At 33.8% G+C, this 22,912-nt stretch overlaps 3 pseudogenes; all 3 read right to left on the bottom strand.

Annotated features, from left to right (window-relative positions):
- Nucleotides 1-4,220: 4,220 nt before the first annotated feature.
- Nucleotides 4,221-5,175, bottom strand: LOC148209880 (receptor-like protein kinase FERONIA pseudogene; annotated as a pseudogene).
- Nucleotides 5,008-6,447, bottom strand: LOC111024983 (receptor-like protein kinase FERONIA pseudogene; annotated as a pseudogene).
- Nucleotides 6,448-16,001: 9,554 nt separating this feature from the next.
- Nucleotides 16,002-18,872, bottom strand: LOC111024973 (receptor-like protein kinase FERONIA pseudogene; annotated as a pseudogene).
- Between the last annotated feature and the right edge of the window lie 4,040 nt (nt 18,873-22,912).

Here is a 22,912-nt window from a genome sequence, read left to right as displayed (position 1 = left end):
ATGGTTACATTTTAATAAATATATTTAGTATAATGTTGTGTTGAAATAATTGTAGTAGAAAAATGAGGTTAAAAATAAAATTAAGGGACAAAAATGATCACTTTTTAAAAATAAGATATATGATATATATCAATTACTGTTGAGCTATACTAAAATACAACAAGATGGATATGATTGACTTTTAGATAAACTTTTTCACATCGTGAGTCTAATTAATTAAATCAACAACATTTTTTACAAGCAAATAATTTTATCATATTTTGTCAAAAAAATTTATCCTAAATTAGCACCATAACTAATTGCTTGTTGGGCTCTTATGCCTTCCATCTCACAGCCCAAGGTTAAAATACTATGTTGATTCCCGTACTTTGAGCATAATTTGGTTCATTCTGGTCTTATGTCTGTACTTTCAATATGTTCATTTTTGTCCATGTACTTTCAACTTCAGTTATTCTAGTCTCAATACTTTCAAATGTTTGTTTTTATCCCTATATTTTTACAAAGTGACCATTTTAGTATTTCTTTGCAAAATTTTAAAACAAATTATATACATAATTGAAACCCTTTTAAAAATTCATGGTTACATTTTAATAAATATATTGAGTGTAATGTTGTGTTGAAGTAATTTTAGTGGAAAAATGAGGTAAAAAATAAAAGGAAATTTGTAATGGGTAGCATATAAGTTTTCTATATTTAACAAAATAGCATGTCTTTTTGATATTTTCAGATATAACATTTTTTTTAAATCCTGATTTTAAAATTTTCAGTATTCTCAAATTACCCTTTTCAGTTATCGCTTCGTTATTATATATCAAACATATATCACATATATATCAGGAGTATATCTCACAACATTAGTATATCAGAAGTAAATCAATAGTATATCAGAAGTCAATCAGTACTATATCAATTGCATAATAGTGAATCACTATTTTACCTGCTTTAAACCCTTTGTCTTGTATTTTTTTGATCCATTAGAAATGAGTATGTATTGGCATCCATGAAAAATGAGAAAAAAATTTGATACTTACTGAAAATGAGAAAGAAAACTTGAAAGAAATATGAATGTCAATGTCAATGGTGATTTTCGAAATTACTGTGAATGAGAAATCAATTAGAAATTAGAGGTAAATAGAAACTTAGTGTTTTTCTGTATATCAATAATATATCAGTGATATATCAAGTATACATCGTACATATATCAATAGTACAATTAAGTTTTATTTAAAATTTTAAAGATCAAAACAAAATCAGCAACAATGTCATTCTTAAAAGGTTTGAACATCATTCTTGGGTATCAACATCAACATCAAATCAGCAGCAAAGTCCTTCAACCAAAAACTTAAAGGTTTAAACATCAAAACGAACCAGTAGCATAAACCAAAAGTAGACTAACAATGTCATTCTTAAAATTCTATAAAAGAAGAAGCATAAGTTCCAACAGTCGAGAAAAGCGTAAGTTCCATTCTTGTATAATGTTTAGGTAAAAGCTTGGGACATCAATCTTCATTCTTAGTGATTGTCGTGTCTTCGAAGATAATATCTTTGAAGCTTTCCATTCTTTTTTATAGACAACACTTTTGGTGTTGGTTTATGTTGTCTTTTGGGACGAACGACATCAACAATTTCGACGATGTTTTTTTATTTCATTTTTCGTGTTTGTACCATTGCTTTTATCTGAAAAAAAAATTATTTCATATATTAGTAGTACATCAAAAAACATATATTATAGGTAATATGTTCAAAATAATTGGTAGATATCATAGTTATATCAGAAGTAAATCAATTTCATATTATATGTATATCAAATATATATCACATATATATCAAGAGTATATCTGTCAATCATAGTTATATCAGAAGTCAATTAGTTCTATATCACCTATAGTAGTAGATATCATAGCTATATCATAAGTAAATCAATTTCATATCGTATGTATATCAAACATATATCACATATATATCAGGAGTATATTTGTCAATCATAGTTATATCATAAATAAATCAATAGTATATCCAGAAGTCAATCAGTTCTATATCACCTATAGTAGTATATATCATGGTTATATCAGAAGTAAATCAATTTCATATCAGATGTATATGAAACATATATCACATATATATCAAGAGTATATCTATCAATCATAGTTATATCATAAGTAAATCAGTAGTATATCAGAAGTCAATCAATTTTATGTCACCTATATTAGTAGATATCATAGTTATATCAGAAGTAAATCAATTTTATACCATATGTATATCAAACATATATCACATATATATCAAGAGTATATCTGTCAATCATTAGTATATAAGAAGTCAATCAGAAGTAATTTATTGTTGATTTGGGCCTGTAGGGTATACTTGTAATGTAGAACGTGGGCCTCCGTTTTTTGCAAAAAAAAAATGCTATATTTGAAAAACTCAAACCTTGTTGCTATTTTGCTTATTTTCCTAACTTTTTTGACATATCTCAAGTTGCCCCAAAATAAAATTAAGTGACAAAATGATAACTTTTTAAAAATAATATATATGAGAATTACATACTAAAATATGTGAAAGTGGGGATTCAAACTATGAATCTCATGATTGGTCAATACATATTGTGCCTTAACCCGTTGAGTTAAGCTCTAGTCAGTAATATTTAATATTTACCTAAATTTAGTGTTTAATTTGATGAAATGTGTTGAAAGTTGAAATTGACTCCCTCATAAGTAACAAAAATATATTTTATTTTTCTAAAAGATAAAAGAATACATAGTTATTCGTGGACTCTAATTTTTTAGAATTTAGAGTGACTTTTAGATGAGATATAAAAATAACGTCATTACACGAGACACTCTCGAATTTTCAATTTGATCAATTACATCTCTCTTAAACCATGGAAGCATGCTTTTGAGGCAAAAATCGCTTTTGATAGATGTATGCGATTTGGCTTAATTTGTGTACATTAAAGGGCCCTAGATTTAGAATCCTACCCTATTTCTATGGATAACAAGCTGGTCGTCCCAAAGTTTTCGGGGGAGCTGTAATTTGCCACATGAGTATTTTGTGGTTTAAAGGAGATTTAACCTATTTTTGTTTCCTATAAAATGAGCTCACATTGACATATTCTTTAGCCATTGCTTTCTTTCACTCCTCCTCTAACTCGATCATCTTCCGCTCGGGATCCCATTTCTCCATGGCCCATTCTCTAAACACAATGGTGGTAGTGGTAGCGGTGGCAATGGCAATGGTGATCCTGAGTGCAAGCAACTGCATGGCTGAGAGTAGCAGCAAGACCGTTGTCGCTGCTGCAACGTCAAAGTCGTGCCGTGGTGGCACCAAAGACTGCATCACAGGAGAAGAGGACATTAAGTTGACATTTGAGAGCCTTGCAAGCAATCTCAAGAATAAGCTATGTGATCGGCCGGAGGTAGGATTGAGGAGCTGTCTCCCCACAGAACACAAAATTCCCGTGGAAGAAAAGTGTAGCCCATTTAATCGCGACTGTCCACAATAGAACATAATTAGAAGCATCAGATGTCGACATGTGATGTTTCTTGTAATTCTTATCCACCACCTTAATTACCTTGATATATTGTTTGAATTTATCTAATCAATGTACTTAATTGGCTAAGGTTGGTTTCATCACTTCACATTGGAAATGGAATTTCACCTGATCTATTATTCTACAAATTATTACATTTGTTTCCCATTACTTAATTAGGAAAATAACATAACAAAGGAGCTAAACAAATCATATGTTTTTGTTTTGTTTAAAATCCATTTGGTTTTCTGTTTATTGTATTATGGTTTTTAACTTATAAAATGTCAATTTGTTTCTAAAAACTAAAAAATAACTGTTTGGGTCATTTTAGTTATCATATTATTATTATTATCTGTCAATTATTTAATTTAAAATGGGTGTAAATTATGTACAAACATATACTCAATAGCTGATGGTAAGTATTGGTGGAGTGGAATTTGATGGTGGAGCTACGATAACGGCAAAAGTGATTATTTCTGTAAAATTGTTTAATTAATTAAAACAAACTATCTCCAACTAAAAACCCAACCCTTATATTTTTGGGTCGGGTTGGCCGGTTTGATCATTGAGTTGCTAAGAATGTGAGAATAAGCGAAGAAAAGAGGGAAAGTGAAAATTGAATGGAAAACAAAGGTAGGGAAGACGAGCGATGGAGATGAGACAGAGATGGGTAAAGGTACGAAAGAGAGGATAAGGAATGAGCAGGTTGGATATCCTACTAATACATTAATATGGTAACGCCTTCTTTCCATAATTCTTTTCAACGCAACCACTAAAAAAAAAAAGGAAAAAGAAAAGCACACTGATTTGAAATTTGTCCTTCATCTTCCTTGCAGGTCCTCAAGTTCAGAGAAGACGATGCCTGACATTCCATTATTACACACAAAACTTGAATTCTCACTACTACTGTTTGTCCTCATCTCAATCTCGGCACTGTTACTGAACATGGCCTCCCCCAAGTGATCCCAGCCCTCCCTGTTGCTGAGCTCATCGTCTCCCATCTTTGAACTCTCTTGCAATTGGGATGCAAACTCCAACCCCCACACCACATCCTTCATCGATGGCCGTTTGTTTCCCTCGCCTTGGATGCAACTCATCGCGATTTCGACGAATTTTTTAAAGCATTCCGGTGCAATTTCGTTCTTGATATTCGGGTCAGTAATCTGATGAACAGTCTTTTCACGATAGCACCGTCGAACCAATTCTGCCAACAAGAGTGTCGTTTCGTTGTTACGAATCAACGCAGGACGAGCACAAAGCACTTCGCACAAAACCACTCCGAAGGAATATACATCAGATTTTTCAGTGAGATGCTGCCGCCGGCAGTACTCCGGGTCAAGGTAACCGAAGCTCCCTTTAACCACCGTGCTGATGTGGGCTTTGAACATGCTCGTTGGGCCGGCTTTCGACAGTCCAAAATCAGAAACCTTCGCAACCCAATTCTCGTCGAGTAAAATGTTTGTTGTTTTGACGTCACGGTGGATGATGGTGCTCTTGGCGCCGGTGTGGAGGTAGTCCAGCCCTTTCGCTGCTCCGATGCAAATCTGGAGGCGTTGCTTCCATGTAAGAGTTTGTTCATCGTCGCTACCACAGATCAAGTGACTTCTGAGGGTTCCATGAGACATGTAATCGTAAACTAGAATCATTTCATCTTCGTCGTTACAGTATCCGATCAGAGAGACGAGATGGAGATGACGAAGCTATGAGAGCATCTCAATCTCCGTCGTGAACTCATTCTCTACCTGTTTGGAACCTGGTTTCAATCTTTTGATCGCAACTTGTGTGGCTCCGTTGTCCATGTACCCTTTGTAGACATTGCCGAAACCTCCAGTGCCAATGATGAAACCATCGTGGAAATCTTTTGTGGCGGCTCTGATCTCCGATATTGAAAAGTAATGGCATAACTCAGATGGAAGATTTGAGTTGCCACTCTTACTTGACTTGTTCGTGGACATGGAATGCAAAGCCCTCCTGGAAGTTCCATCACTTGAGCTCTTGTCTGTGATTGTCCTGCATCTACGAAATGTAAATACACTTAGAGCTAGTATAGCTACCACACCTCCGACCACGATGGGAACTATAATTATCGTTGATTTACTCTTTGAATTCTTCGATTGTGAAATAAGTTGCAGAAGGGGTTGAGTGGGGGTGTTGGGAGGTGGGTCTGGGTTTGGGCCAGCGAGGCTACCGTTGGTGTTGTTTAATTTGAAGATTTCAATACCATTCAAGATGACATTGGTAAATCTAGTTAGAAAGTCATTTGGGTTTGCTTGGAGCTTAACGGAGAGATTCACTGTCTTTTCGCCTTTGCTACTAGGCACATTCACAACATAATCTCTGCGAATTGGAATATATTTCCCCCCGGCCCAACGAAACACATCGGCAGACGGCTCGGCGATCATGTCTCCAATGTAAATCAGAAACACTCTATCATTTGTGTCGTTGATTTCAGCCTCAAACTCGCAGAAATGAAGACGAAGCATGTAAAAGAATCCAGGATGTACAGGGTACTCCCATGTGAGGTTGTAGCTCTTATTCAGCGTAACATTTGGTCCCATCGTTCGAGCAGTGCGATAGACATCATCTGGTGCTGTGTATGGCGGAAATTTAGTATAATTGAGGTGGATAGTCAAGTTAAAAGGGCGAGCATCGTATATGTTCCTATCAAGCAAATAGTTTTCCTCTGACCAGGTCCGCAACATTCCAGTGTCATTAAAGGGGGAGATGGTTTTTCCACCGATATTCATCCTATATACCGTCTCGAGAGACGTGTAGTTTTCAATTGGGAAGAACTTATTTTTCTGGCCAATTTGCTTCAATCCCCGACCGCCTTCATCGTTAGGATCCGGCGGTGTATGATAAAGATCAGCGGGCATGGATACAATCTCAATCCCACTAATAAAAGCATAGGAGTCCATATTGGTGGGAGTGAATGTAAGATTGAGTTTGTTATCATTTTCATCCACACACACACAATATTCTTGAAAAAAATGATTGGTACCAGAAGCATCAGCGTTGACGGAAACGTTGAAATCGCGAAGGAGAGTGTAGAGACCAGCTGTGACAGAGAAGACGGCTCTGGTGCGGTCGAAGTTGGGGTAAGGAGCAGAGTAGAAGTAAAGCCGAACGAACTTCTGGCCGGGACTCACCGGAAAAGCGTAGGTAAACTCAAAGTGTGTGTAGTTCGTTGAAACCAACTCAAGACTCAGTAGATCTAGGTTTTACCCAAAGGGTTAAAGGTTAGAAACCGGCCTATAAAACCAATTTTTAATTTTGTATTAGGAGGGATTTTGAAAGATTCACCTTGTAAACTTGTGCTGTGAAATAGAAAAGTTTTCTACCTACAGTGGATGTAGGCCGTGTGCCGAACCACTTTAAAAGATTGTTGTTCTTATTCTCCTTCCCTTTCATTTTCTCTCTTATCTTCATCTGTCTTCTCCGTCTTCTTTGTGAGCACCGCCAGAAGTTGTCTTCTCCCATTTTTTGTTCTGCATGCACTAAAGAGAAGCAAGAGGTGTAGGGTGAGGTAAAATCTCAACAAAATTGGTATCAGAGCCTGCAGAGGAAAAGAAAGTGACAGATTGACAGAAAGAACCAACCTTTCTTTTCAAGAAGATATTCAAGATAGCAGTTGCAAGGTATGAAATCGAAAAGTTTGATGGTAAAGGGGATTTCGAACTATGGAAAACCAAGATTAAAGCAATTCTTGGGCAACAGAAAGCCTCTAAAGCGATTACAGACCCTGCAAAATGGCCTGACACCATGAAAGAGGAAGAAAAGGAAGTTATGCAAGAAATGGCATATGGAACTCTGATATTGAATTTGAGTGATAGCATTCTAAGGCAGGTTATGGATTTAAAAACAGCCTATGAAATATGGACAAAACTAGATACTCTTTTTTTGTCAAAAGATTTACCGAACAAAGCCTATTTACGGGAAAAATACTTCACGTACAAGATGGATAGCTCTAAAACACTGAGTGAGAACTTAGATGACTTCAAGAAACTCTCATCAGAATTTAATAGTCTTGGAGAAAAGATAGGTGCTGAGAATGAAGCATTTATTCTTCTGAATTCACTACCGGAATCTTATAGAGAAGTAAAAGTTGCTCTAAAGTACGGTAGGGAATCCATAACCACGGATGCGATTATTTCTGCAGTCAAGACAAAGGAGCTAGAATTGCAGGCTGGGAAAAGAGAAAACTCAAATGCAGAGGGACATTTTGTAAAAGGAAAATTCAAGAACAATGGAAAAGATCAAAAGAATCAGTACGAAGATAGAGGAAAAATCAGACCTGTAAAGTGTAACTTTTGTCATAAAATAGGCCACTTGAAGAAGGACTGTTATTTCTTCAAGAAGAAACAAAACACAAAGCAAAAGAAAGGGAATTCAGCGGAAGCCTCAGTGGGTGAAAACTCTATCACATACTCAGATGTACTTGCAGCCACTAATCAGTGTGGACAAGGGGAAACCTCTCAAGAAAAACATGACTGGGTATTAGACTTTGGGTGCTCATATCACATGACTCCATCAAAAGCGTGGTTTCGCTCCTACAAGGAATGGGATGGAGGTCTTGTTTACATGGGAAATAACAATGTATGCAAGGTTGTGGGAATAGGCACAGTTTCTTTGAGATTGAAAGATGGTTCCACGAAAATCTTACAAAATGTAAGGCATGTACCCGGCTTAAAGAGAAATTTAATCTCGTTGGGAATGTTAGATTCAAACGGCTGTAAATACAGTGGGCAAGATGGTACTTTAGAGGTATCAAAAGATTCCAGGGTGGTGCTTGTTGGAGAAAAGATCAATGGTCTTTTTGTTGTTAAAGATGTTGAAAAATTTAACACAGCTTTAGTCTCTACAAATGGGGAACTAACCAGTGGAGATTTATGGCACAAAAGATTGTCACATATAAGCAGCAAGGGTCTGAGTGAACTAACTAAACAAGGAATATTACCTAAAGAAGCTTGTGAAAATTTAAACTTTTGTGAATTTTGTGTTCTAGGCAAGACAACCCGACAAAGCTTCAACAAGTCTGACAATGTAACAAAGGGAATCCTTGATTACGTTCACTCAGACCTATGGGGTCCAGCACAGAGTCCATCCTTAAATGGATCAAGGTATTTTCTTTCTATTGTTGATGATTTTTCTAGGAAGACTTGGGTGTACTTTCTTAAAACCAAGGATCAAGCCTTAGAAAAATTTAAAGACTGGAAGAAACAAGTTGAGAAACAAACTTCAAAATCAGTAAGATACCTAAGGACTGACAATGGTTTAGAATTCTGTAATGAAGATTATAACTCTTACTGTAAAAAACATGGAATTAGTCGTCATAAAACAGTAAGGTACACACCCCAACAGAATGGGGTTGCAGAAAGATTAAACAGAACAATAATGGAACGAGTTAGATGCTTGCTACTTGATGCTAAACTTCCTGAAAAGTTCTGGGCAGAAGCCACTGCATATGTTGTCCATACTATCAACAGGAGTCCTCACACAGCAAATAACTTTGTGACCCCAGAAGAGAAATTGACCAAACAGCCACCCAAACTTGATGTTTTGAAAGTTTTTGGTTCTGTGGGCTATGTACACGTAAGTCAAGGCAAACTAAAGCCTCGTGCAATAAAATGCATGTTCTTGGGTTTTACTGAAGGTGTGAAAGGATTTAGACTTTGGCAACCTATCGAAAAAAGATGCATTAACAGCAGAGATGTAATCTTTAGAGAAAATGAAATGTTCATGAGTTGTGAATCTCAATCGGAAGATATCCCACAGAAATCCAAAGCTATAATTGAGGTGGAGACAATAAAAGAATCTGGAAATGAAATTCAGAATCAGCAACCTATACCAGAAGATATAGAATCTGATGGGGGAGAAGATGAGACCCAAGAAGATACATATCAAGAACCTCCAAACTTGGAGGGCTATTCACTTGCCAGAGATAGACAACGAAGACAAACAAAGAGACCTATTAGATATGCTGATGCAGACTGCATAGCAATGGCTCTAAATGCAGCTCATGATTTGAATATAGAAGAGCCACAAAATTTTGAGGAGGCAATTAACTGTGAAAAGGCTGAGAAGTGGATATGTGCTATGAATGAAGAGATGTCTTCTCTTGAATTAAATAAGACATGGACGCTAGTCCCATTACCAGAAGACAGAAAACCAATAGCATCTAAATGGATCTACAAATACAAAGAGGGCATCCCAAATGTACAATTGCCAAGATATAAAGCTAGGCTAGTCGCCAAAGGCTTTTCTCAAAAAGAAGGAATTGATTATACAGATATTTTCTCTCCCGTCGTTAAACACACATCAATTCGAATGCTTCTTTCTATGGTGACGGAAAAAGACTTAGAGCTGGATCAACTAGACGTTAAAACAGCTTTTTTACACGGTTTCCTTGGTGAGACAATATACATGAAACAACCGGATGGATACAAGGTAAAAGGGGAGGAAAACAAGGTATGTCTTCTAAAAAAATCTCTTTATGGCTTAAAACAGTCACCTAGACGTTGGTATCAACGGTTTGATGAATTCATAACTAAAGTTGGATTCAAAAGAAGTGCTTATGATAGTTGTGTGTATATTAAAACAACTAAAAATAAGCATAATATCTATCTACTTCTATACGTTGATGACATGCTACTTGCTGGTGAGACAAAAGAAGATCTCATAGAGGTAAAAGAATGTCTTAAATCAGAATTTGATATGAAGGATCTAGGGGAATTAAGGAGGATACTCGGAATGGAGATTAACAGAAACAGAGGAAAAGGAACATTGAACATCAGTCAAATTTCGTACTCCAAGAAAATTCTACAGAAGTTCAATATGGAAAGTGCCAAGATTGTAAAAACTCCCTTAGCACAGCATTTCAAGCTATCTATAGCTAACTCACCAGAAGAAACAGATGTAGAACATCAAAACTACATGGAGAAAGTCCCCTACTCAAATGTAGTTGGTAGCTTAATGTACCTTATGGTGTATACCAGACCCGATCTATCATATGCTGCCAGTTTGGTCAGTAGATACATGTCTAACCCAGGTAAAAGGCACTGGGAAGCTGCCAAATGGGTGCTGAGATACCTTAAAGGAACTGAAAACAGGGGATTAACATACAGAGTCTCAAACGAGAAAACAGCAAAGCTTTATGGATTTGTAGACTCAGATTATGCAGGAGACTTAGACAAACGAAGATCATTAACTGGATACTTATTCCTAGTCGGATCTAATATAGTAAGCTGGAAGGCCTCACTTCAATATGTAGTGGCTCTGTCCACCACAGAGGCCGAGTTTATCGCTCTATCAGAAGCAGTAAAGGAGGCTCTATGGCTAAAGGGCTTGCTAAAGGAATATGGTCGTGATCAAGAGACAGTGGTGATACATTGTGACAATCAAAGCACAATTTATTTGTCTAAGAATCAACAATTCCACAATAGAACAAAACATATAGATGTGAAATACCATTTCATCCGAGAACAAATCGAAAAACAGCAAATCAAGGTGGAGAAAGTTCATACATCAGAAAATGCCGCAGACATGCTCACAAAACCAGTCAATCAACAAAAATTTGAACACTGTCTAAGATTGATTGGAATGCATGTACCAGAAAAGGGGTAGATCTTCCTCAGAAAGGGGGATTTTTTCTTCGCTTGCAGTCTGTTTCAAGGTGGAGTTTTATAGTTTGTTGAAACCAACTCAAGACTCAGTATATCTAGGCTTTACCCAAAGGGTTAAAGGTTAGAAACCGGCGTATAAAACCAATTTCTAATTTTGTATTAGGAGGGATTTTGAAAGATTCACCTTGTAAACTTGTGCTGTGAAATAGAAAAGTTTTCTCCCTACAGTGGATGTAGGCCGTGTGCCGAACCACTTTAAAAGATTGTTGTTCTTATTCTCCTTCCCTTTCATTTTCTCTCTTATCTTCATCTGTCTTCTTCGTCTTCTTTGTGAGCACCGCCAGAAGTTGTCTTCTCTCATTTTTTGTTCTGCATGCACTAAAGAGAAGCAAGAGGTGTAGGGTGAGGTAAAATCTCAACAGTGTGAAAGGCGTGCCGTCATGTAAGGGACATCGGGGACAGAAGCCAACTGTTTTTCCGCCGACCAAGTCACGGACTCGCTGTTGTGATGAAGATCGGAAGGGAAGAATTTGGAGTCCACGTCTCCGACCCAGATGCGGGTTTTCCCATAATCAGTTGTTGATTTGTCGGAGGAACCACAATCAAGTGCTATATTGTCGATGGGATCGTAAGCAGCGGGGAGGGAGAGACAGAGGAGGCTGAGAGAAGTGAATAGTAGTATGGTTGCAGAAACATGTTTGATCTTACCCTCCCCATTACAGCACACAAGCTATACAGAATCAAAGGTATTCTTAATTACGAAAGAAGATTTCAGATAGAACAATATTAAAATTTGCAAACCAGAAGAATATAATAAGGTGAGTTAAGTTGAGTCTCTGTTTTCTATTTTTGGAAGCATCTACTTGGAGTTAAACTGATGGACTTGTGTAAGAGTCAAGAGATGAACTGAGGAATATCATTTTTTTTTTTTTTTGACAATACCTGTTGGTGATGACTTATGAGTCTAGGTTGAAAAGTCTTTGGGAATACTTTCTGATTGGGAAAAAAAAAAAGATTGTGTTTGTGATTGGTTCTTTAATTTTGTTTTTATAGAAAAATTATTTTTGGTAGTACTCATGCAAAATATATTATAATACCTTAGCATTTGAATGATTAACTGAATTACGCTAAATAGAAGATTTTATTCAACAATAATTTAGAAGAAATTTCAAGCTTACAAATTAAATGACTATTCACGAAAATGATTTATTCAATAATTTAGGTTGAAAAGTATTGGTACTTCTCGATCGTCTTCTTCCACCCAAAAAATTCTTATGCAACAAAACGTTCATATATATCTCTTTATCTTGGAATCTTTGAATTTATGTTCGAAAAATCATGAGTGTTAAAGGGTGTAGAAAGGATATTAAATTTCTCTCCGCTCGTAGACATTTTCAAATGTCTATAATTTCGATATATATCATGAAGAGAGCATCGACATTTCTACGATGTCACAAAAAATTGACAAAATATGCATATACATATATATATATTAGTGATATAAAATTATTATTATATATATATATCACAAAAATATCACTAATATGGATATATATTAATACTAAAAAAATTAAACTTATTTAAATAGAGTAAAATATTTATTTTTAATTTAAATATTTGTTATAAAAATTTTAATTGTTTTTATAATTTTTTATTTTCCTTAATTTCTGTCATAATTTATGCTATCAAAATTAATTTCCTACTTTTTACATTTTGTCATTATAAAATTTGTCAAGTACCAACCATTTATTTCGTATTTGAGCTTTTCAAAATAATAATAATAATAATAATAATAATAATAATAATAATAATAATATTATGTATTTGAGATTATCAAAATTAAACCTAAATGTAATTTACTTATAGTAATTTTTAACTCATTTTGAGATTCAAAATTTGAAATATATTCAAATTTTTTTTATAACTAATTCTAAACATTTATAAATTTTAAATAAAAGATTTTATTAGTTGTGTTTTGAAATATACATTTTTAGAGTACTATTATAGTATTATAACTTAGAATTAAAAGATTATCCTTTTGTGGGATAGTTTTTCTTCTAATGTAGTAAAAAGTTCGAAATTTTTTAAAATAATAATTCAAACGAAAATCAAATTCAAATATGATATAATGCTTTAGTTTGTTATATTTGAAAAAAAAATGAAAAGTTATGAGATCATTTTCTTAAATACATATTAAATTTATGTTATGAAGTGATAATTTTTTTTGGTTTTCTTTATGTTGGGTGTTTACTGCATAGTAAATACAGTACAGATTAAGGTATAATTAACAAAAAGTAGAGGAAGACGAAGTATAAAAGTATAACGAAAAATTAGCTTTTCAAAATACAGATAGTATTTGATTGATATTTCAAAGTATTATACATATGCTTTGATGTTATAGAAGGAATTTCATCGATCATGTTGGAAATGGGCACAATATCCTACCTTTGTTTTGAAAATTGAAAATTTATGGTATAAAGTTATGATAATACATCCCATTGACATGAAATCATTTATGTGAAATCAAAAGTTGAAAGCACCATAAAATGGGAGATTCCTTACCACAACATATCCGACCCTATCGATATCGTCAATGAAATTTCAATACGAAGTATTCATTGAATATTTTAGAAAGTTAAAACATTGTTTGAATTAGATTTCGATAGGAGTTCTTTTTGACAATTTTAGGTTTATTATGCTTTAGAATGAATTCATTTTAATTTTTAACCAATAATATATATATTACAAAGTTTAGGGGCTCGAACCACTCTGGACCTACCATAAATCCGTCCCTTATGGAATATGTCAATTAATCACTATTTTTTAGTTCAAGTAAAAAGAACGAAATGTTTTTCCAACCCCCTTAGTTTAGCCGCCCTGATAACTCTTGAAAAAAGTCATTTATTTCCCTGCTTTACTCTCTATTATTTTTCAAGAAGAATGAAGTTTTAGATTAAGTAAAGTAGCTAATGTGATATATACTTATTCGAGAAGGGTTAATTTTATATATTTTGGAAGAGTTTTTTATTTAAGAAACAAGAAGCAATAACAATGGTGGAACACTAAAGAGACCTTAATATTTTTCCATGTCGAATTTGGTTTGACCTTTCTCCATGGTAAGAGACCAATTAAGTCGATTCTCCCATTAAGTGCAAGGCCAAAGACTATAAATTGATACGAGGAGCTCGAACCGCTGATAGAAAAAGAGAAAAAGGATTAATCTTGCCTTTCCCAAAAACCCTTTTAAGTTGAGTACTAGTTTTGCCAAAGCCTCCTTAAGAACTCGATCTTCCTTCCCGCCTGTGTTTCTCCATATGAGATATGTAAAACAATATCATATAATTTTCAAAATAATATAATCACTATTAGTTAGGTTTAATTATTTAAATTTGAATTATATTGAAATATGATATGGGAATAAAGCTTTTCAAGTAATTTAGAAGTTTCGGACCTTATTAAATAACTACACAGATCAATGACGATTGATGGTAAGTTGATGAAGCATTGGGTTTTAACGCGTCAGGGAGACTTTAAATTTGAAAAGTCTTTGTCTTTTTCCATTGTTTTTTCGGCCAAATTAGAACTTAGAAAAAGTTTCAAGTTTCAAGTGATTCTTTAGATACTGTTTGATCATTTTATTTTTTATTTTTATTTTTAAAAATTAAGCTTGTGCACTATTTTCATCTATATATTTCTTTATTTTGCTATATATATTTTAAAAACGTTTTCATAATCTAAGACTAGCTTTGAAACTTCAAAAAAAAAAAAAGTAATTTTAAGAAAAACTTGTTATTGGTTTTAAAATTTAGCCAAAAAATTAATTGTAGTTTTAAAAAAAATAAAGCATACTATTTTTTTTTTTTTAGCAAACAAACATAATTTTTAAAATTTTTGGAGGAAAATAAAATTTTAACTTCTGATTTTGTAATATGGTCCTTGTTCAATATCATAGTTTCAATCAGGGTAGTCCGCAAACAAAAGAAGATGCCCCACAACCCACTACTAGACTGATAAGGAAGTATGAGATAAAAATAGACCAAATAATATGAAAAATCTTCCCGAGTAAACTTTCCCTGAATTCAACGCAATAAATACACAAATATATTTTTTTTTATTTTACATAATTCCTACGTTGTCTATTTGTCTATATGTTACTCGAGCTTGATGCGGAGTTCAATGCTAAGCTTGGGGATTTGGGTCTGGCAGAAGTTTATGAACACAGTTCGAATACAAGAGAAGCAACTATACCGGTAGGAACAATGGGATATCTTGCACCTGAGTATGTTTGTTTATTCGGGTATTCCCACTGAGAAGACAGATGTTTACAGCTTTGGTGTGGTAGTGTTAGAGGTGGCAACGGGGAGAAGGCCTCTTGATGATAATGGAATTGTGGTTGTTGACTGGGTCTGGGACCTGTAGAAAAAGGGGAAACTAATTGAGGTTGCTGATTCGACGGTTGATGGGGAGGTTTGAAGGGGTCGAATTTAGTCAGTTGCATCATTCATTCCAACCACACCTTCCACTACCAACTCTGTATTTCCTCCCTCCTATCTACTTTTCATCGTATTTTAATTAGTCGTAAAATATAATTTTCATTTTTCAAGTTTGAGTTTGCAGTATATTTCAGCCCTTAAAAGTTTCATAATAAACATTTTAATCTTTGAGGTTTAGAAAATGATTTTAAATGGTTCTCGAATCGATTAACGAAAAAGTGATCCGACAATTAAACGCTTGTCATGATAATGTTCTTATTTTCTCCTATATATATATATATATATATATAAATTGCATGGGTAACTAATATAACTTGAATTGTGAGATAATTATTGTATGGCGTCTGATATAGTAAATTGAGATATAAAAGTTTCCAAGATTATTATTGAAAAGTTATCCATTCATCTTGCTTGTAGATCTTTGATTTCAGAGAAAACAGCTCCTGACATCCCTTTATTATGCGAAATACTTGAACTCTCATTGCTGCTTGTCACCACTTCAGTCTTGTTACTTGAAATCCCCTCCTCAAAGAGCAAGCCATCATAATTTTCCAGGCAAATTAGCTCAACAATTCCCAACTTCTTGGAACTCTCTTGAAGTTGGGATGCAAACTCCAGGCCCTGCAATACATCTTTCATCGAGGGCCGTTTGTTTCCATTATCTTGGATGCAACTCACCGTGATTTGGATGAATTTTCTAAAGCATTCCGGTGCAATTTCGTTCTTGATATTCGAATCAATGATCTGATCAACCGTCTTCTCACGGTAGCATCGTCGAACCAATTCAGCTAACAAGAGTGACGTTTCGTCTTCTGTGTGAATCAGTGCTGGACGAGCACAGAGTACTTCACATAGAACCACTCCAAATGAATACACGTCAGACTTTTCAGTCAATTTCTGGAGTCGGTAATATTCTGGGTCTAGATAACCAAAGCTACCTTTCACCACCGTGCTAACATGAGCTTTAGACGTGCTCTCTAGCCTGGCTTTTGATAATCCAAAATCTGAAACCTTCGCCACCCATTTCTCATCCAGTAAAATATTTGTACTTTTGATGTCACGGTGGATGATGGTGTGTTTGACGCCGGTGTGAAGGTAGTGTAGCCCTTTTGCCACTCCAATGCAAATCTGGAGGCGTTGCTCCCACGTCAGAGGTTGTTGTTGTTCATCACCATCGCCATAGAGGTGATTCTTGAGGGTGCCACGGGACATGTAATCATAGACTAGAATCATTTCGATGCCGTCGTTGCAGTACCCGATTAGCGAGACGAGATGCACGTGGCGAAGTTGAGACAGCATCTCTATCTCTGTTTTGAACTCCTTCTCTCCTTGTCTTGAACCTGGTTTCAATCGTTTGATCGCCACTTGGGTGGCTGCGTTGCCTATGTACCCTTTGTACACGTTACCGAAACCTCCGACGCCAATGATCAAAGCGTCTGCGAAATCTTTTGTGGCGGCTTTGATCTGTCGCAGTGAAAAGTAATGACATGTATCAGATGGAATATTGGTGCTGCAGCTCTTGCTTGACTTGTTCGTCGAAATGGAATACAAAGCCCTCTTGGAAGTTCCATCACTTGAGCTCTTGTTCGTAAATGTCCGAAATACAAACACGCTCAGAGCTAACAAGGCTACCACACCTCCGCCCACAGTGGGTACTATAATAATCACTGCTTTACTCTTTGAATTTTTTGATTGTGAAATCGATGGTGGAAGAGATTGGGTGGGGGTATTGAGATGTATATCTGGGTTTTGACCGGCGAGGTTGCCACTGGAGTCGTTTAATTTGAAGATCTCAATACCATTCATGATGACGTTGGTAAATCTAGTCAGAAAGTCCTTTGGGTTTGCTTGGAGCTTAACAGAGAGATTCACTCTGTTTTCGTGTTTGCTAATAGGCACGTTCACAACATAATCTCTATGAATTGGATTATATTTCCCCCCGGCCCAACGAAACACATCGGCAGATTGCTCGGCGATCATGTCTCCAATGTAAATCAGAAACACTCTATCATTTCTGTCGGTGATTTCAGGCTCAAACTCGCAGAAATGAAGGCGAAGCATGTAAAAGAATCCAGGATGTACAGGGTACTCCCACGTGAGGTTGTAGCTCTTATTAAGCGTACTATTTGGTCCCATTGATCGAGCAGTACGATAGAGATCTTCTGGTGCTGTGTATGGCGGTGTTTTAGTGTAATTAATGTGCATAGATAAACTAAAAGGTTGAGCATTGTATATGTAGGCATCCAACAAATTACTTTCCTCTGACCAGGTTCGGAACATTCCAGTGTCTTCTTCGGGGGCAATGGCTCTTCCACCGATATTCATCCTGTATACCGTCTCGAGAGACGTGTAATTTTCAATAGGGAAAAACTGATTATTGTGGCCAATTAGCTTCAATCCCCGACCGCCTTCATCGTTAGGCTCCGGCTCCGGCGGGGTATAATAAAGATTAGTTGGCATGGATACAATCTCAATCCCACTGATAAAAGCATACGAGTCCTGATCTGTAGGAGTGAACGTAAGATCGAGTACTCCCTTTTCATCAACATACACACAATATTCTCGAAAAAATTCGGTTGCACCAGAAGCATCAGCGTGGACATCAACATTGAAATCACGAAGGAGAGTGTAGAGACCAGCTGTGACGGAGAAGACGGCCTTGTGGGGTTGGAAGTTAGAGAAAGGAGCAGAGTTGAAGTGAAGGCGAACGAACTTCTGGCCGGGACTAACCGTAATTAAGTAGGTGAATTGGAAGCGTGACAACCGCGCATTTATGTAAGGGACCTCAATGGCGGAAGGAAATTGTTTTTCTTCCGCCGCCACACTCACGGACTTGGAGTTGTGATGGTAATTAGAAGGGAAGAATTTGGTGGTGAAATCATTGGCCCAGGGGCGACCGTTTCCCCCGTACACAATTGAGGCTCCATAAGAACCACAATCAAGGGCTATATCATCGGTGGGTATGTAAGCCGGCGGCGAGTCCCCAGCAATGGGGAGCGACAGAAATTGGAGGTAGAAGAGTGTAAACAGAATGGTTGCATAAGCATGTTCGATCTCAAAGCTCGCCATTAGAATTTAGAGCAAAACTATGAAACAGTGGATTTCAGAAACAACAACTCTGAAGTCTGCAAGCCATAACCAGTGAATTGAAAATTTAATTTTCTCTTTCCAATTTTTAAGCATATGTTTGGAGTCAACCGGAGGTACAAGGGTGGGGTTGGTAGCACGTGGGGTAAAATTGATTTATAATTATGCAATCATATATATTAAATAAAAATATTATAAATGGTACACCCACCACCTATGTTTTAAACACTAACGTTAAAAATAAATACAAATTTTTTTTCTATTTTTAAAAAATTATAAAAATTTAAAAGTAAATAGATAAAAATAGAAGTTAAATAAATGAAACCCTATTATTATTATTTTTATTTTACATTTAATCAACTGTTGGTGTAAGAGAGTGTTTAATATTTGTGATTAACTGATGATGATGAGTCTTTTTCTTCTTGATAATAATGGGTCTAAGTTGAAAAGTCTTCAAGTCTTTTTCCAATATCTCTCTTTCTTTTCATAATTTTTTTTATGTCAGATTAGAATAGATTGAATAATATTTCCACGAAGAACAATTCAAAACCAAACAATAATTTAAAACAAGGTTTCCACCTTACAAAATTAAAGGATTATGCACATACATGACTTATCCATAAGTCTTTTCGGTATTGGCCTACTAGAAAGGTTATTGTGTGGTGATAATTCTCGGGTTGGAAAGTATATATTAAGTCTATTTTGAATTATCGTGTCCTTCCTCGGCTTAAAAATTTTTAGATATTTACACAAATAGTATCAAATAAATGTATATTTTTAAATATAGTATAAAGTTTAAAATTTTATGAAAAAAAATATATGTTCCAGACAAATTTAAACTCAAATTTAAGGTAAGAGTCAAATTTATGCCATTTTGGATTTGTAAAAATGAAATTTCGGTCATTTAAAAATACTAGTAAGAAATATGTGGGGCACATCAAATTTCCTAGTTGTTATTTCAATGCTTAAAAATATAAAAATTAATTAAATAGTTAAAATTTTTTAAATAATTTAGCTTTTTTATCTCTCAATATTTATCTCACCAAGTTTTTTTTTTATATTCTCCATGTTTATCTCATAAAATCAACGGTCTCGATAATTTTCATCACCATTAATCTGGTTAGTGTGACTAATGATATTATTCTTCAATTACTTAAATTTTTTCTTAAAAAAAAAACCTATATTTCATCTTTTTTACTAAACATAACAATGCATAAAAGTAAATAAAACTGTGTTTTTGAGTCATTGAAAAAAAAATGACAATAAAAAAAACATCAAGTATGTCTATCTCTTAAACTTTTTGAATAAATTACTTATATATTGTAGGTTATCAAGTATTTTTTAAAATAACAATTATTAACATTACATTGGAAAAAAAAAACCAAAAGTTCAATGGGTTCAATCAAATAATCTAACTAAATATAAGAAAACACAATACATTGACTAAAGGAGAAAAATATATCAAAGAGAAAGGAAGTCCAAGTTTTTTATGAATGAAAAATTAAGAGAAAGATGAAGAAAAAACTTTTTATATAGTTTTGAAAATAAAAAGTTAAAACTAAAAATAAATTATAACTTTTTAATTAACTCAACTATACCTATTCTAATTTTTTAATTAATTCAACTATACATATTCTAACTCTTTATATTGATAGAAAATTAATTTGAGAAAAAGAAAATTAATTTGAGAAAAGTGGAATATCCATCTAAAATATTTTGAAAGAAATGAAAATAAAATAAAATAAAAAAAGGAGAGGGGGCGTGGGAGAGAGAGAAGGAAGGAATGAGAAAGAAAACTTTATATCAAAGGACAACAATGTATCCAAATAAATATGAAAATGATTAAATTAAAAAGATAAAATAAGAAGAAAAAGAATTCTCCCTTATCCCCTTTTATATATAGAACCAGTGAGCGACACCAACTATGCAGAATTTATCATTTTATTATTATTAGTTTAAGAGCAATTTTATCATTGAAATACAGATTTATCTGTTTTAATTCCTCTAATTTTATCTCTCTTTCTAAATATTATCTCTCAATATTTACAAATTTATCCCTCTCGATTTCCTATCCCTCTAATTGTTTTTCTCTCTTTTCAAATACTATCTCTCCATCTTTATCGTTTCCAAATAAATTTAAATAAATGATCATTTTTTGAGTAAGGAATTTGGATGAGTGGAGGAAAAAAAGTCTAAAAATGAATGAGAAAGAAAAATAATGAAATGACTCGAAAAGATAAATGAAGTTTTTAGGAAGACAAAATTAATTGACAACATTGAAATTTATAAACGTGGAAAGAAATATTTGGAAATAAAAAGTGGTAGGACGGGAGAGAAAATGGGTGGAATTTGAGGAAATTTAGAGGGGGAGAGCAACTTGTGGAAGAGGGAGAAAGAAAATTAGTGGAATTTGAGGAGATTTAGGGAGAGAAAGTGAGAGATGAATGACAAACTTTTTGGTAAATGATGAATGACAAACTTAACTTCAAAGTAATAGAAAGAATTAATAAGATTGAAGGACAAAATAGGAAGATAAAGTTTCTCTCATGTAGATATAGATAGATATATTAAATTTTATGCTAATCCCTCAAATTCTTCGTGCAAACAAAAAACTCACACAGCCAAGAGCGAAGATAAGTTAGTAGTAATTGTATATATCTCTGAGTAAGAGATTGTAAATTCGATCTCCATACTAAAAAATAAATAAATAAAAAACTCATATATTTATTAATTTATTAATTCAGTAACGAGGTCCTTTATTTCAATATCAACGCCCCAAAGTCCCGTAAAAGGAAAATACTCCACAGACCAACCTACCTTTTAATTTAAACATTTTTTTTCAAATAAGTCTTTTTTAAAAAAAACACCTTCTCTAAAGTAGTGTTAATTAAACTATTTGTGTGTTTAGCTATATTTTAAGTTATTGTAATACTAGTTGTTTGTAAGGTTGAAATGTCAATCGATAGAAAAGTCAAGGTCATAAATCTACGAAAATGTCGATGTCGATGAATATTTAGAAATTTTCGATTATATTCTTTTTTGGGTTGTAAATAGTTTTGTAATTATTTAAATATTCTGTTTATGTACGATCCCTTCAGTTTTCATCTTAATATTTAAATAAAAATTCATAATATTGCCACTGGCAAATTGTTAATATCATCTTTGCCCCAAAAAAAAAAAAAACCAACAACAACTACTAACTAACTAATATTACTACTTTTCTCTTTATTTAATTTTAAGTAAATAATAAACAATGAAACATAATTATCAAAAGAGTAGAATAGTTCGAGTTAATGTAGAAAATTTTAGGTAAAAAATAAATTTTTACCCAAGAATTTCCAATTTCGATAAAAATAAGGAAAAAAAAACACCTAGACTCGAAAAGTGTTACAAATTTTAGAGAAAGTATTTCAAATAGCCACTTTTTGTGATGTCATATAAGAAATAGCCACATTTTTAGAAAAAATATGTGCACGATCATTTTATATATTTTATTATTTTTTATATACTTATTTATGTCAATTTTACCCGTTTTATATCAATTAATGATATTAAACATTGATTTTATTACTTTTATGAAGAAAAAAAAGTGTTTAAAGGATGCGAACATAAGCATAATTGGTAATTGACACCTACTCGTTCTCTTCAGGTATTGTACTAGCATTCAGAATGTCGTCCCATACTTTTTTCATTTTCAATACGGTATAAACTAAAGAAAATTATTTTATATAAATTTTATCATTATAATTGGTCTAAAAATAAAGTTTATAATGAAGGAAAAATAGTTTTTGGGTTGGGTTTGTTGTCAAAGCCAACATATCGACTTAAGAAACTTTAAAACCGACATTGAAACAAATCTTTTTTAAAAATCCAATCGAACTAAATTAATTGAGTAAATCAAAATTATAAATTTTATTTCCAAATCAAATCGACCATTATTTTTTTATTATATACTTCACAAAATTGAATTAAACGAAAGTATGATTCCAACCGGTCCACTCAACTTATTTATTCGATTTTTTTCAATTTAAACTCTGAGCCATAAAATTTCCAATAAATAAATTTGTTTTGATATGTGAATTAGTTATTTATTAATCACCATTTCAATTAAATTCATTTACTTATTTATTATCAAACTAACCATTAATCACTTTTGTTTCAAATTAATATATTTTAAAACA

The sequence above is a fragment of the Momordica charantia genome, assembly GCF_013281855.1.
Source record: "Momordica charantia cultivar OHB3-1 chromosome 8 unlocalized genomic scaffold, Mcharantia_2.0 BLBB01000008.1, whole genome shotgun sequence".
NCBI lineage: Eukaryota > Viridiplantae > Streptophyta > Magnoliopsida > Cucurbitales > Cucurbitaceae > Momordica > Momordica charantia.
The sequence above is the reverse complement of the archived record's forward strand: the minus strand, read 5'-3'. Positions and strand labels throughout refer to the sequence as shown.